This window comes from Condylostylus longicornis, unplaced genomic scaffold, assembly GCF_029603195.1.
Source record: "Condylostylus longicornis isolate FDR11 unplaced genomic scaffold, ASM2960319v2 ptg000101l, whole genome shotgun sequence".
Lineage (NCBI taxonomy): Eukaryota > Metazoa > Arthropoda > Insecta > Diptera > Dolichopodidae > Condylostylus > Condylostylus longicornis.
The window spans coordinates 469249-483520 of record NW_026578069.1 but is presented as its reverse complement, the minus strand read 5'-3'; the positions used below and the strand labels follow the sequence as shown (position 1 = coordinate 483520).

Sequence of the window (14272 nt, the reverse complement as noted above, 5' to 3'; positions counted from 1 at the left end):
TGGTAAGAATTTGAGAAATTACATTATTTTGGAATGTAGAATACGAATTATTTTTTCTGGAAACAAAAAAAAAAAAACATTTTTTTTTTCTTTTCCTTTTCAAAATAATTGAGGTTAACATTGACTTCCAACATTTTTATTACAAAATATTTTGTTATAATTTTAAGCATCCTCTTAGTATGTAGACAGTGTATCTGAAAAAAAAAAATAAACTGGAGAATGCACGATGAAATGTTGCAATTTTTATGAACTATAAGATAATAAAACAAATTGTAATTTTTTTCGACATATCGAATGAAATTAAATTTAAAATAGATTATTCTACAGGCTCTGGATTTAAGTAGGAAGAATATGATCTTTATATTGCGGATTCCTGTACATAAACGATTCTTCAATTTGCAATATTTAGAGGGGATGCATTTAAGTTATGGTTTTAGCCTTTTTTACAAATGGTTATACAATTAATTGTGTATTAAAGCCTACTTAATTATATTATCCTACATGAAGGTTCGAATACTGTTTGAGCAGAATATGCAGGTAGAACTACTTGAATAGAAGAACTACTGGACCTATACAGGCTGAGAAAGACAGATAAGACTTTACCATTCAACTCCGTCTCGTAAAAATGCGAGTAAACTGTTGGAGATTTTCCTGGTAAGTTTTATATACACTGCAAACTGATTCAAGCTATTGATTTAAAACTATTTAATTAGATTTTAACATGAAGATGAAATAACTAAGAATTTTCTCTTCGGCTCTATTGCACAGAAATGAGAGTGGCTCGTGTACCTGCAGAAATATGCGCTGTTGTCTCGAATTTCGTGGAATTTTTATTTTGGCAGATAGGTACTGAAATTCTTGAGAAGTTTGGTCCTTGTTGAGATTTCGCACAACGGGATCCTTATAGGTGTAATAATTTGCTTTCCAAATTACAATGTAATTAATTTGTTTTACGTAATTTGTTATTTAAATACAACTAAATAATATGATAATTATAGAAAATATTCTTTGTTTTATAATTCAAAAAATTACTACTTCCTAAAGATTTGTTGCACGAAAGTGAAAATTCATGAATTCATTATCAAATAAAATGCTTCCTTAGTCAATAATTAATTTAATAAGAAACTAGTTATGAATACATTAATTATCTAATGAACTAAATATTCACATTATTATTTTCTATGTGAATTTTTTTTTACACAAATCAAATAAAAGAATCACTTATTTGGATTGTTAGATAAACTTGATATTTAATGTTCATTTTATTCAATAATCAAAATTCATTTTTAATGACGTCGTCAATCTTAATTTAAAATCAATAAATAAATTCTTGTATTCAAATTGTATTGATTTAAATGTAATTTTATTTGGATGCAAACATTTTTTTTTTTTATGTAGAAAGCATTCATTTGATAATAAACCATTTTTAGAAAAACCTATACAGATTACATACATACATACATATATGCGCATATTTTTCTTTTTGTCAAAACATGTTATAAATCCAGACAAAAAAATTAAGGTCAGTGATGCTTTCTCTAGTATAAACTTGTAAAACTGTTTTCGTTTTTTGTCTTTTATTTTTACAAATGAAAATAATTTTATTTTTGTGCGAAAATAATTTGATTTTATAACCTACATTTCTATATTTGTCAATACGATAATCTAAATTGTACAAATTTATCTATTATAAATTTGATTTTGAATTATTTCTGAATTTCCGGTATAAATCAAATTATCATATTAGTTTTTATAGAAAAACCATTTAGAATATTTTAGGCGCCAGAAAACACAAAACATTTTATTTCAAATTTCCATAGTTGGAAAGAAAAAATTATTGCGATTTTTTTAAGTCAAAACTGTTGACATAAGATTTGTTTTATGTGTATTAAAGTCCAATTTGTATTAAAAAATATCTTAAGTATGAATAATTATGACTAGTTGAATGTAATGTATGTAATTAAGAACAGGTGCCAAAAAAATATTCTGGGTTCAGATTAGTCTTCCATAATATACTCATTTTAAAGTCTAAAATGTTAAAATCCCACATTTTATTCAAGTACAATTTAAGGTAGTAACGCAAAGTAGTTGCCGATGAATTTTCCCAAGAAATAATTTTGTTCTATTATAAGTAAATGATAGTGTTTAAAAAGAGTTTTTAAATCAAATAAAAAATTATATAGAAACGAAATTAGTTTGCATAATTATTATACTATCTACTTTATTCATATATTTTTGTGTAATAAATCACATTAATTTAAATTTTATTTTAATAGAATATGAGAAAAACATAAAAAATGTAATAAAATAAATATTGAAATTTCTTAATAAGTTTCCGACAGGTGAAAAAATATTTAATTTCCGACATTGTATACATACATATGTATATACATTTGTATATTTATATAATTATATAATTTAGTAGAACTATTTGAAAATCATATAAAAGTTGCTTACAATACTTTTGAATACTTAAGTTTATTTTTGATTACACGCCCATCTATAGCAAAATAAGATCCGCTTTTATTGTATTGAAATACTAAAATTAAAACGTGATATTATATTTAGTTTTTAAGTTAAAAATTTAGTTGTACCAAAGACATTATAATTACTTTTAATGTTTTTGGTTGTACATTGACATACTTCCAAATTCCAATAAGAATATAATAGTAAATATTATAGCAGTAGAAAATATACAATAAGAAAAGCAGATTTCGCTTAGCTGGGAAATTAAGATTTATACAATCGGCACCTCTTAGTCAAAATAAAAATTAAATTTATTTCGATTCTTTTGTCTCTAGTTTAACAGTAATAGATACTGATTTAAAGGTTTTTAATACGATAAGAACTTTTTTTGTACACAACTAAAAAATTACTTATGGAGGCTTTACTGATTTAGTTCGATTCCGTCTGAACATTTTAGCTGATTTCTACTTTTACATTTACTTAAAATTATTCTTTAGTAATCTACACTTGCATTTAATATACGCTTACGGACATTACTGATGTGAAAATAACAGTTTCACATTTCTTCTACTTCTTACATAATATTATGTACATATTTATCTATATATGTACATATAATACTCGGGAAACTAGGAGCTCAATTTTTGATCATATTATTTTTTGTGTTTTGAATAAAAATAATAAGCAAGTTGCTTCTAAGAGAACAGAAAAATAAATAATGCACAACACAATATTGTCATAAACAAAATTTAAATCCCCTATGTCACACACTTATATATAAAAAGAAAAAAAAGAAAACCAAAAAAAATTCAAGAAATAAAAATTCGCAATATAATAAAATATTTATATTTAAAACAAATAAAATAATGTTTACGGAAATCACGTTCCAGACCATCCAAGGATACTATAATAATTTTTCAAATCATACCAACATACAAACTTATGTGTAAGTATGCGCAATACTATGTACAATGTTTTCAAATTAAAAGAACTAAATATCTACAAAATAAAATTGAATACAATAAAATATTTAAGTTGGATTCTCCAACATTAAAATAGTATTTAGTATAAATAAAAATTTAGCGAAGTTTTGTGAACTAAAACCAAAAAAAAAAAAATGCAAATTAAAATAAAATTCGTTTGTACATGTGTGTGTATTTCTGAATTTTGCATCATAGACATTTTCTTTAATCTCTCTTATAATAAAAAACTATATTAATAAATTAACAGATAATACTATAGTAAATTTAGTTACAAAATCTTCAATACAGTTCTACTCTTTTATTTCTACCAACTAGATATATGAATTTAAAGGCAAATTTTCAACTAAGTATTAATATTTTTATATTTTCTTTCTTTTACTTTTATTTCAATTTATTTCTACATTATATTTTTAATAACGTGACTCAATAGAATGGTTGCTAATGAAGAAACAAATAAAAAAAAAAATATAATATAAAATACGGGATTACAAATGACACCTTGAAATCTTTTTGGTCTTCTTTTAAACGAGTTGCGGCAATATTTATATACATATATAGCATTTATAAAATTGCATTATAAGCGCTACATATTAACAGAAAAGAAAAAAAAATAAACAATTTCTATAAACAGTTGACCGCACCAAAATGCATCGCATCAGTGATCCGATTAATATAAATATACCGATTATAATGTTAAAATAGTCTTCATATCAGTATGTATACATGCATACATATACATATTTATTTTCAACGACACATATAGTTAATCATTGTGGTTAAACAGAATTAATCATATTAATGCTTATATTAATAATGATTTTATTAATTTTAGGTTTTTAGTCGGAACTACCGACTTATATAAACTTCTAAAATTATTTTGTACATCGCGACCTGCACATATCGTTTATGTAAACTATTCCTTCGGAACCATGACGTGCCGGAAAAATATCTTGGAAATTGTTATACGTTCCGTATAGCAAAAATTATCGGCATATGGAAATATAAAAACCTTAGAACCATTTCTTCCTATCGTTGATCCTATCGGTGGAAGTATCGGTGATATTTATAAATTCAAACCGATTAAAATATCTGCCCAATAGTTCGCCTTATTTTGTAGCAAATGAAATATATATATATGTATGTACATATTTAAACTCTCATACATATTTATAAATAATATCTAAAATAACTGAACTAAATAAATGCAAAATATCTGAAGCGAACGGTAAATATTAATTCATATATTTTTTTTTATCTATACTTACTCTTTTATTTATTTTCTATTATAATATTATGTTTATCTATTAGTATTCTATACATTATTATATTATGTTAATAATTATAACAGTTATTTAATATTTTTTCTCAATTTTATACAAATAAAATATACATAAATAAAATATATGTAAATAACATGCTTATGGTTTGTTAATAATAAAACTATTACTTATGCACACTTACCGTTGTACAATTAATTTGCGGTTAAGCTTTGATATTTTTAAATTTAAAAGTGGCATTAAATGCAAGTAAAATTATTAAAAATTTTTTTAACAGAGTTAAAAATTGATTTACTTTTTTAAAAGTATTTTACATTATTATTGATAAATAATATAAAATATTAATAATAATGTCATAATTTTATATTTAACTTTTATGCAAAGAGTCAAAGCCCTTTAATTGTTTGTAATCGATGTAAATAAAGATTAACTATCATTCTTCACAATTCTAATTTGTGAGCAGAAAATGAAAGTCAATAAGTATGGTTTTAGAAACATACTAAACATAAAATTAATGTCAAGTTAATGTAAACTCGACACATAATTTGTACAATTCTGATAATATGGAAATAGCCATTTTCAAAATAATAGAGAAAAAAATTATATTAGAGGACAATCTTATGTTATTAGCACTTGCTATTTCCAATTCCACTTCGTTATAAAAAGTTGTTAATTCAAAACTGCGGAAAAGAAATATTATTTTTTCGAACTTTTCAGAAAATTGAATCATTTTATTTATTGTAATGCATAATTATTAAAAATTCTACTTTGTCTGTATTTACCAGCGTTAACAGTGTTAGTTGTCAATATAAACTTATTAGTATATGTATATGCAAAAGTTCTCTAAACAAAATAATTACAATTAAACAATAAAAGCTTACATTATTTATCCTGATACTGGCTTACACCTTCAATATTGCACATTGTATTAATAATATTTAATCAAAGCTGTTTACCTTCTGTTTATGGTACAAACAAAGTAACAGGGATATAAATATATATCCGTTAATATAGTATTAAATAAATAAAAATATAAAAATAACCTCACCCAATGATAACACAATTTTTATGACAACGATTTAAAATGCAATGTTATTGTGTATAATTTTGTTAAATGCATATTATGAGTATTTTCAATTAAACAATTTAAATATTGACGTTGCACAAACATCACGAGTATAAAATAAAAAAAAAAAGCGCAATTTTATCAGAAAACCGGAAATCAAATAACTTTTATTTTTGAAAATATTTGGCAACAATGTTGCTTTGTTGTTCTTTTTTTCTTTTATTTGTTTTTATTGGTCTTAAAGTCTTTTAAAATAACGTAAAATAAATCACGTGAATATTTTTAACATAATACACAAAAAATATAAAAAATTTAAAAGAAAAAAAAAAAACAAAAAAAAAACTACAGTAATAATAAAGAATTAGTGAAAGCTCTTTTTTTGACAGTTATTTTAGCATCCACATTGTGGAACCAGACATTATTTCATTGCAGAAGTGAAAAACATTTTTTTCGAATGAAAAATACTCCAATTTGAAATTAGTATCAGAATCATAACCAGTTTTGAAACAAGAGTTTAAATATCGTAAATACTATTTATCAATACGGACCTCCAGTTTTTGCTACATATGTACATACATGACTTGTTTTATTACGCCAGAAGATAATAATTTACCATTAAGTAGAAACTGGAAATAAAATACTCTGAAAAAGCAAAAGAGGACAGGAAGCAAACCAATCAATGTTTCCAAATATGACAATAAAACAGTAAATTCTAATCCTAACTTTAAATTGAACACTAAAACAAAAACAACATTAAAAGTTTAGTAAAACTACGATCCTCTAAAATATTGGTGTGTTTTAATTTAGGTGAAGCGAAAGCAATGAGAACCAACTAAACTGTTATTTTTAAATTACTACATTTTTTTTTACACATGCCCATTTATAACAACAACAAAAAATTACTCGCCGATCATAAAATGTTCACTATCGCTGGCTTATTACGAGTATAAAATTTTTCAAAAAAGGAATAAATCTACATATTGAAATAAATTTCTTACGACGATAATTTTGTAAAAATCAACGTTTTGTATAAAAATTATAATTAGTTGCTCATAAAGTAAGCATACATACATATGTACATATATGTATAAATTATCATCTTTATTCTGAATTCGACCGTGAAAGCAGGTTTTCTTAACAGAGAGAACAAAAAGCGTTGTTTTTTTTTTGTCGTAATAAAATAAGAGTCTATGTAAATGAAAAATATGCAAATGAAATATGTTTTGTTTTAAGCATTTTATTAACATTTTATAATTTAACTGAAATAAAGAAAATATTAATCTTCTGTTATGTATGTATATGTATAAAAGCAATGGGACTGATTCATAACTACCATTATAATTTTTAAATCTGATTGAAAAATAAAAAATTATAGTGTTGAAAATGCTACTTACTTATCAACATCATTATCAAAAATGTACATACATATGTATATGAATAAATTTTTATTTCAGTTATGGCATTTTTGTGATTTCCCGTCAAAAATATTATGAATTTATTCCAATATTATGCATCTCATCATTAGAATTGAACAATATGCAAATATACATACATATACATATGAATGTATACAATTAAATTAACCGTATGTGATCATATTAATTTTTTGAATATGTTTCCTAACTAATTTTTAATTATTATTTATGATATAAAATAATTCTATAATTTATATGGGGCCAAAATATATGTATTTAATGTTTATATTCCAAAAATAATAATTTAGAAAAAAAAAAAATAGTTTCTTTCTTGTTTGGAATCATTGGAGTAGATCAATAGAGCAAACAAATGACCGGATGCTGTAATTAAAAACTCTATAAAAATGCAATTTTATTTTATAATATACAAAGGAAATTCTCGTTTTTTTTCCTCTAAGGGGGGTAATATCCATTATAAATATAACTCTAAAAAAAAGAAGAAGAATAAATTAATCAATAAATAATCATGTAAAAAATTTATGATATTTTTAGTAAAAATTATATTTTCCAGCTTGATAACATGTGCATACGTACATACGTACATACGAGTACATACATACTTCATAATCAAAGAAAATCGAACGCTTTGTGGGTGAGCATCGTAACTGTAGACGGTAGGAGAATAAAGCATTTAATTTATTTATGATGCAAAATGCAACATATAACAGATATAAGATATTTTTTCATTGCTTTGGTTTAAATATCAAATACAATAATGCTGCATAAAATCAATGAGTGCCACATATTTCTTCATAAATAAACATCCTCATTATAGCTTATAAAAATTAAGTTATATAAATGCATTCAAATCTGTTTTAAAAAGTTAATTTATGCAACAAAAAGAAAAGAAACTGTTTAAATGTAACCTTTTGAAATTATAAAAATGTTCAGACTTTCCTGAAATTTTATAGGCTATGCGAATTAAAATAATTAATTTAATAAGTCTATAAATTTACCCAATAATTAAATGTGGACTTATTAAGTTCTTGCATTGCTAAAATTTATAATTTATTTAAATTGGATATATTATTGGAATACCTTAAATTAAGGTATCAGATGCTATTTTGTAACTTATGCACACTATAAATGAGAGGCATTTTAAATTAAAAACAATTTTTTATGCCAATAATTTCATAATTTCCAATAAATTTACAAAATTTTTTTGCTATATTTTGGACTTAGTTTGCTTAAGATTAAGGTCTTTAATAATTTTTACTTTGTACATAAATACATAAGTATATACAAAATAATTTTCAATTTTAAAGTACATAAAGATGGAATGTACGTACACCTGTCTGCATTTCTATTAATTTAAATTTTAATTGAACACATTAAAATTTCTTGTATTTTCCTTTTGACAAATTACTTCCACCAATATAAGGAATACTTATACGACTGATTCTAAATGAATCCTGTAATTTACATTTCCGTAAATGTGATAAATTTTATAATGAAGATTTCTCCCTTATTCATAATTTTTTTTTTTTTATTAATTTTTCTTTTCATTTAATTGCTAATAAAATCACTGACTTTATGCCCAATATCAGTATTATAAAAAAAAAATTTCCATTAAAAATTTTAAAAACATATTCACGTTTCGATTCGGTTTTATTGTCATCTTGCACATATTGTGTATAGGTATTCTAAATCTCAAACATAAATTGAATTTTAAATAAATTTTCTAATCATAAATACAATTTTTTATAAATTATAAATTGCAGAATGAATTTCGATTAACGTTTCGAATATTTACGGAATGACATCAAACAATCATATTTCTGTTTATGTTCTACAGAAGTATGAATGTAATTTAATTTACTATTATAAATTATTTTGTGCGTCATAAAATTATAACTTCGAAACAACAATTTACCGATTCAATTGTATTTCATAAGATAAAGTCTGAAATGCTTAATTTAATCCGACATATATCCATCGTTTTTGATTTCTATTGTCGAACATTTTGCTAATGTTCTACTACTTCTAAACTATAAAAGCACTTTTATTTCCTTAAACTAAATTTGAGTTATTCAATTTAAATGTCTTCACCAATTTAACAGTCAACATTTCATTTTATTAAATTTTTCAAAAAATATCTTAATGTTATAGGCATATCAAATTTTACTTTTTTTTACTTTTAATGCTGCAATTTTAGTATGCTATAAATGTAGCAGCACACTTATAATCCATAAATGTAGAAAATATAAAATAGCAACCTTGACGAACAATATGTAAAATGTAAGTATAAAAAAAGCGTTTATTTTTGCTCATTTTAATATTTTTTGCTTATACTTATATACATACATACATATACTATTTTTTTTACATACTTAAATTCAAAACATGATTTCGACAGATTTTTTGATATATTTTTTAGGTAAATAAATATCTTTAGGCTGACAATTAAATTTCATATATTTATGTATATGAAAACGTAAACGTTGTGGATATGAGAACCTTTTTTTTTCCTTTTTGGTATAAATTTAAATTAAGATTCATTTTATATAAACGTTGTAAATTAAGTGTATTGTGATTTTGTACACCTTTAATATAAAGGAAGTTTAATTTTTCTTTTTTATACTGTAGGTGAATTGAAATTTTATATAATACATTTGCGTATATGTATTTACATATATATATGAAATTTATGTGTGATATTACAATGTGTAAATCTATTAAAAGCATGCATCAATAATATTACACATAAATATTTTCATCACGTTTCTATATAAAAATCAAAAATAGCTAATCAGAATTTTAGAATATGAATTTATTCTGATTGCCTTCAGAATTGTTAAAAAAGTTGATTTTAAAAATTTTATGCTTTGAACGAATGTTTTGGAATTGAGTTATGTAAATAAGTCTGCGTTAATGTAGTTCATAATGCTGTATGAAATTATGCTTTTATATATTTTATCTGTATATGTTTGGCGTTAATAATTAATCATTAAAAAATAATTTACTAAATATCTACATTAAGGTCCTTAAGAGTAGACAAAACTTTTATATGAAGACGATGTTCACAGTGCAATAGGTTCGAAGTTACAGTGGCTTAAACTCAATTTCGAATGATTTTGTCAAATACGAACAATATAATTTGAGCCACTTTTCTGGCACATGATTAAATCATTTCTAAAGTTGTGTGAGAACTGTATGGTTAAGTGGCATGGTAGTGTTATTTCGCATAATTATAAACGAAATTATAAATTTACAGCCTATTATAAATTTGGTATAATTAATATTGATGTTTTATTCCACTATTTTATTATTTTAAATTTGATATTGAATTTTGTAATATAAGTACATACATACATATGTATTTCCTTTTCTCATATATCACAATTTCAAAATACCAACTTCATTGCCAAAAATATTAAATTTGACATTCAAGAAAATGTTATTTTCTTCTTTGCTATGCATTCAATAACTCAACTTAGGTGTTTTTAACCATATAGGAAACCATATCAAATTGATTTGAATCTCCAGAAGAGTTTTAAACAATTTTTTCTCATCAATTCATTTTTTTTTTTACTTTTCAACATAAAGTCCTACTGTTCATTACTAATTGTGTGTTATTTCATCATCCAATTATAAAAATTAATCAAAAATAAAAGAAGCCAAAAATAAAAACGAAAATTCATCACATAAAAAAAATTGCATTTCATTTTTATTGGACGGCTTTTTTTTCCCAAATTTTATACCGTGTTTAATAATTGTAACGCTTAATAAAAGCCATTAGTTTAACGGAATGAATTGTAATAATAAAGGTTATAAAAACCAAAAAAAAAAAATATTCATAACATTTCAAGTTTTCGCATTTTCAAGGTTTGTTTTTGGAACATCAAACAACCCATGTAAAATTGTGAGTCCCAAATAATTAAATTTAAATTTAGGTTATGTTAGCGCATTAATTTTTATACAATTTTTAATCAAGATTAATTTGTAAATTTGTAAAATGTCAATTTTCAAAAAATTTTGATTTGAAGAAAACAAGAAAAAAAAATGTGTTTTCTGCACTGTTATCAATTATGTTAAATGTAAAATATTTGTTTGTTATTAATGTTGTACATATGTATGTGTTCAAACTTAACTATTTCTCATTATTCCTGTTATTATTTTGTTTTTCTTTTTAAAAAATTTCGGTCATATGTTTTAAGAATGTTTTGAGTAAGAAATTTGACTGAAAATTGCAAATTTATAATTTACGAATTGGATTGCTGTTTTAGAGGTATTGGAAAAATGATTTCTAATCTGGAAAGATTGGAATGCAACAAAATTGCAATTTTTTGTTCAAAATGTTACTAATAATAACAAGTTATTAATTATTATCAGTGACAACTGTGAGTATTTTCGCGTAATAAAATAACACGTAAGTTATACAAGATGAAATTTCGACTAAATCAACGGCAAACCAAACAGATACTAACATTTTTATAGTAATTATGAAACTGTTTGCCTCATTAATATATTAAACGATTTTACTGCCAGTATTTATGGAAATTATTAAATTAAATATTAATTTAAAACAAAATAATACTTACGATATAAGATATTTTTTCCAGGCGGCCTTTTCTGAAAATAAAAAATTTAAATTAAAATATTAAAATATAATTGAAGTAAAATTAAGTATACATAATAGTTTCGTATAATGTTAAAATTTGTTTAAATTTTGTTAAATATATTTCAATTCTATTTTAATTGTATTAATTAACATAACCTTTTTTATCAACTTAATATTCATAAGTTCTAATTTCAGTAATGCAAAATAATTATTGCAGAAAAATTTAAATAATTCAAAAAGTTCTATGTAATTATTTCTATTTATTACACGGAAAAGAAAACTCTCACTTATTCAGTATGAATTTACTTAGATACCAACATAATGACTTTAGAATTTAATTATAACTAGGCTTTTCCTATACATGTAAGTATAGGATCTATGTTTAAATATTATTTAAAAAAGAGATTGTGCCAATTTTCACTAAGAGAGTCGATGTCAGTGTGATACAGCTATAAGTGTCGATGCCAATTTAATACCACTATAATTTTCACATCAAATACTTCAAACTTCCGCATTTCCAAAGGGTTCCGATCACTCTGTCACTCTTATAATAATCAGCCACTCTTTTAATAATCTTTCAATTATTTTGTATATTCTGAATTATATTGTTGTTGCTGTAGAATTTGTGATTGAAAATTATAATAAATCAGATTTAGATAACAACCGCATTATTAGGCAATTTGTTTGATCATAGTAGAAAATTTTTGTTTTATAAGACTAATTATTATTCCATACCTTGCATTAAAATAAAATAGTTACGTTACATTTTAATAATAAATTTATTAGGAAAAATAACAAAGTTTCAATGAATTTATAACTTATATCACTAATATTATTTTTTGATTAGATGATAATTATTGTATAACAGAAACATGCAATACAACATGTTGCAATATATGATATAATATATTTAAATAAAAAGGGGTTTTCCAAATAGTCATGTATATTAAAACATTATATGAATATTATGTGTTTTGTACCAAATAATATTATAATATTATCTGTAGAGCTGTGTATGTACATATTTATCGCAACTTATATAAATATTCATTTGCACTTACTTATTAAAAATTAAAGTAAATAAAATTTATTAAAATGTTTATAATTTTCTCTAAAATATTAAAATAAATAAGGCTTGTATGAAATGTTAAATGATGACTTAGAGACCATTTAGTTGTAAGCCAGGATTGACTATAGCTTAAATTTAAACTATTCCATAAGTGTATATAAGTCCTTTTAGAAACAACCTAATTTAACGTTATTAAAAAGTTTTAATAAAATAAATAATAAATCATACTACAACTGGACAATATAATGAAACTGAATAAGAGAAATTATTTTCGAGAAACTGAAAAACTCATTCCAATTATAGAGGGTAATTTTTCTAACTTTCATTCTGTTGTTACTTCAGTTGTTTTAATAAAACTTATATATTTCCTTTATATTAGAAATAAATACTTCGCATACTTAATAAATTAGAAAAAAATTTACAATATTTTACGGAGATAGATAACATACATAATAAATAAATGTCATAAACTATTACCGAAAACAATTTGTCTCTTCACCAAAGGTTCCACTATATTTATTACGCATTTATGTGTATACACATCTATATTTTTTATACAAACTTATTAATTAAATCAAGAAGAAATCGTGAATTTTAATTTGTCAATAGAAAAATTTCCATTCAGAAAATTAATCGGAATTATCCAGAATTTTTAAAATATATGTAGGCTTAAAAATCAAATAATCACGATCAGATTTTTACAAAATAACAATATAATTTTGGTTATATGATTGCATACTAATGATAAATAACTGAAGATGTTTGTGGCAGCATTAATTGTTATAGCCAAATTTCAATACAGAATTATACGAAGTCCTACAATATATTGAGAAATAATTTTCATGTTTACGTTTAATTTGTTTTATATATGTATTTTTACTTTATATTTTTCATGATATTTAAATAAGATTCCTATTACGTAAAAGTACTCGTTTCTACATATAAAGCGTACTTATGTGCAACTCGGGTTATTTAATCTCAACTATTTTAAAAAGATGAAATAAAATGAGAACAATATTCAGTACATACAAAAATCTTTTTTCTCCTTGAGTGTATGCAAATTATTTACAACATAAGTAATAATAATTTGAATGTTTTTGTAAAATAGATTTTCATACTTTCATGATAGTAATATCAAGGACAAAATAAATTACTATAATATTTCTCGACGATTCTTAAATTTTATATAGTAAAACTTCACATAAACATTACGTCAATAAAGACAATTTTAAATCAGTGAAAGTTAAATTTTATAATTTAATAATTTTTGTAATATAACAATAATGGAGTGACATAAAAATAAACAAAAAAAAAAATAGAGAAATACTTAAAAATAATAACAATAATTATTATGATAATTATTATTTTATTTTAT

The 14272-nt window shown here is 23.1% G+C and overlaps 1 protein-coding gene across 5 annotated transcripts in view; it reads right to left on the bottom strand.

Moving 5' to 3' along the window:
• The window catches only part of LOC129614140 (E3 ubiquitin-protein ligase goliath), an 85002-nt gene that overhangs the window by 27675 nt on the left and 43055 nt on the right, over positions 1–14272 (bottom strand). For 4 of the 5 annotated variants that reach the window (XM_055528550.1, XM_055528551.1, XM_055528549.1 and 1 more), the window contains one exon: positions 11809–11839. The exons of the other annotated variant lie outside the window; for it this stretch is intronic. The gene's annotated coding sequence lies outside the window, so the exon portion shown is untranslated. The remainder of the gene's footprint in view (positions 1–11808; positions 11840–14272) is intronic. 5 annotated transcript variants of the gene reach the window in all.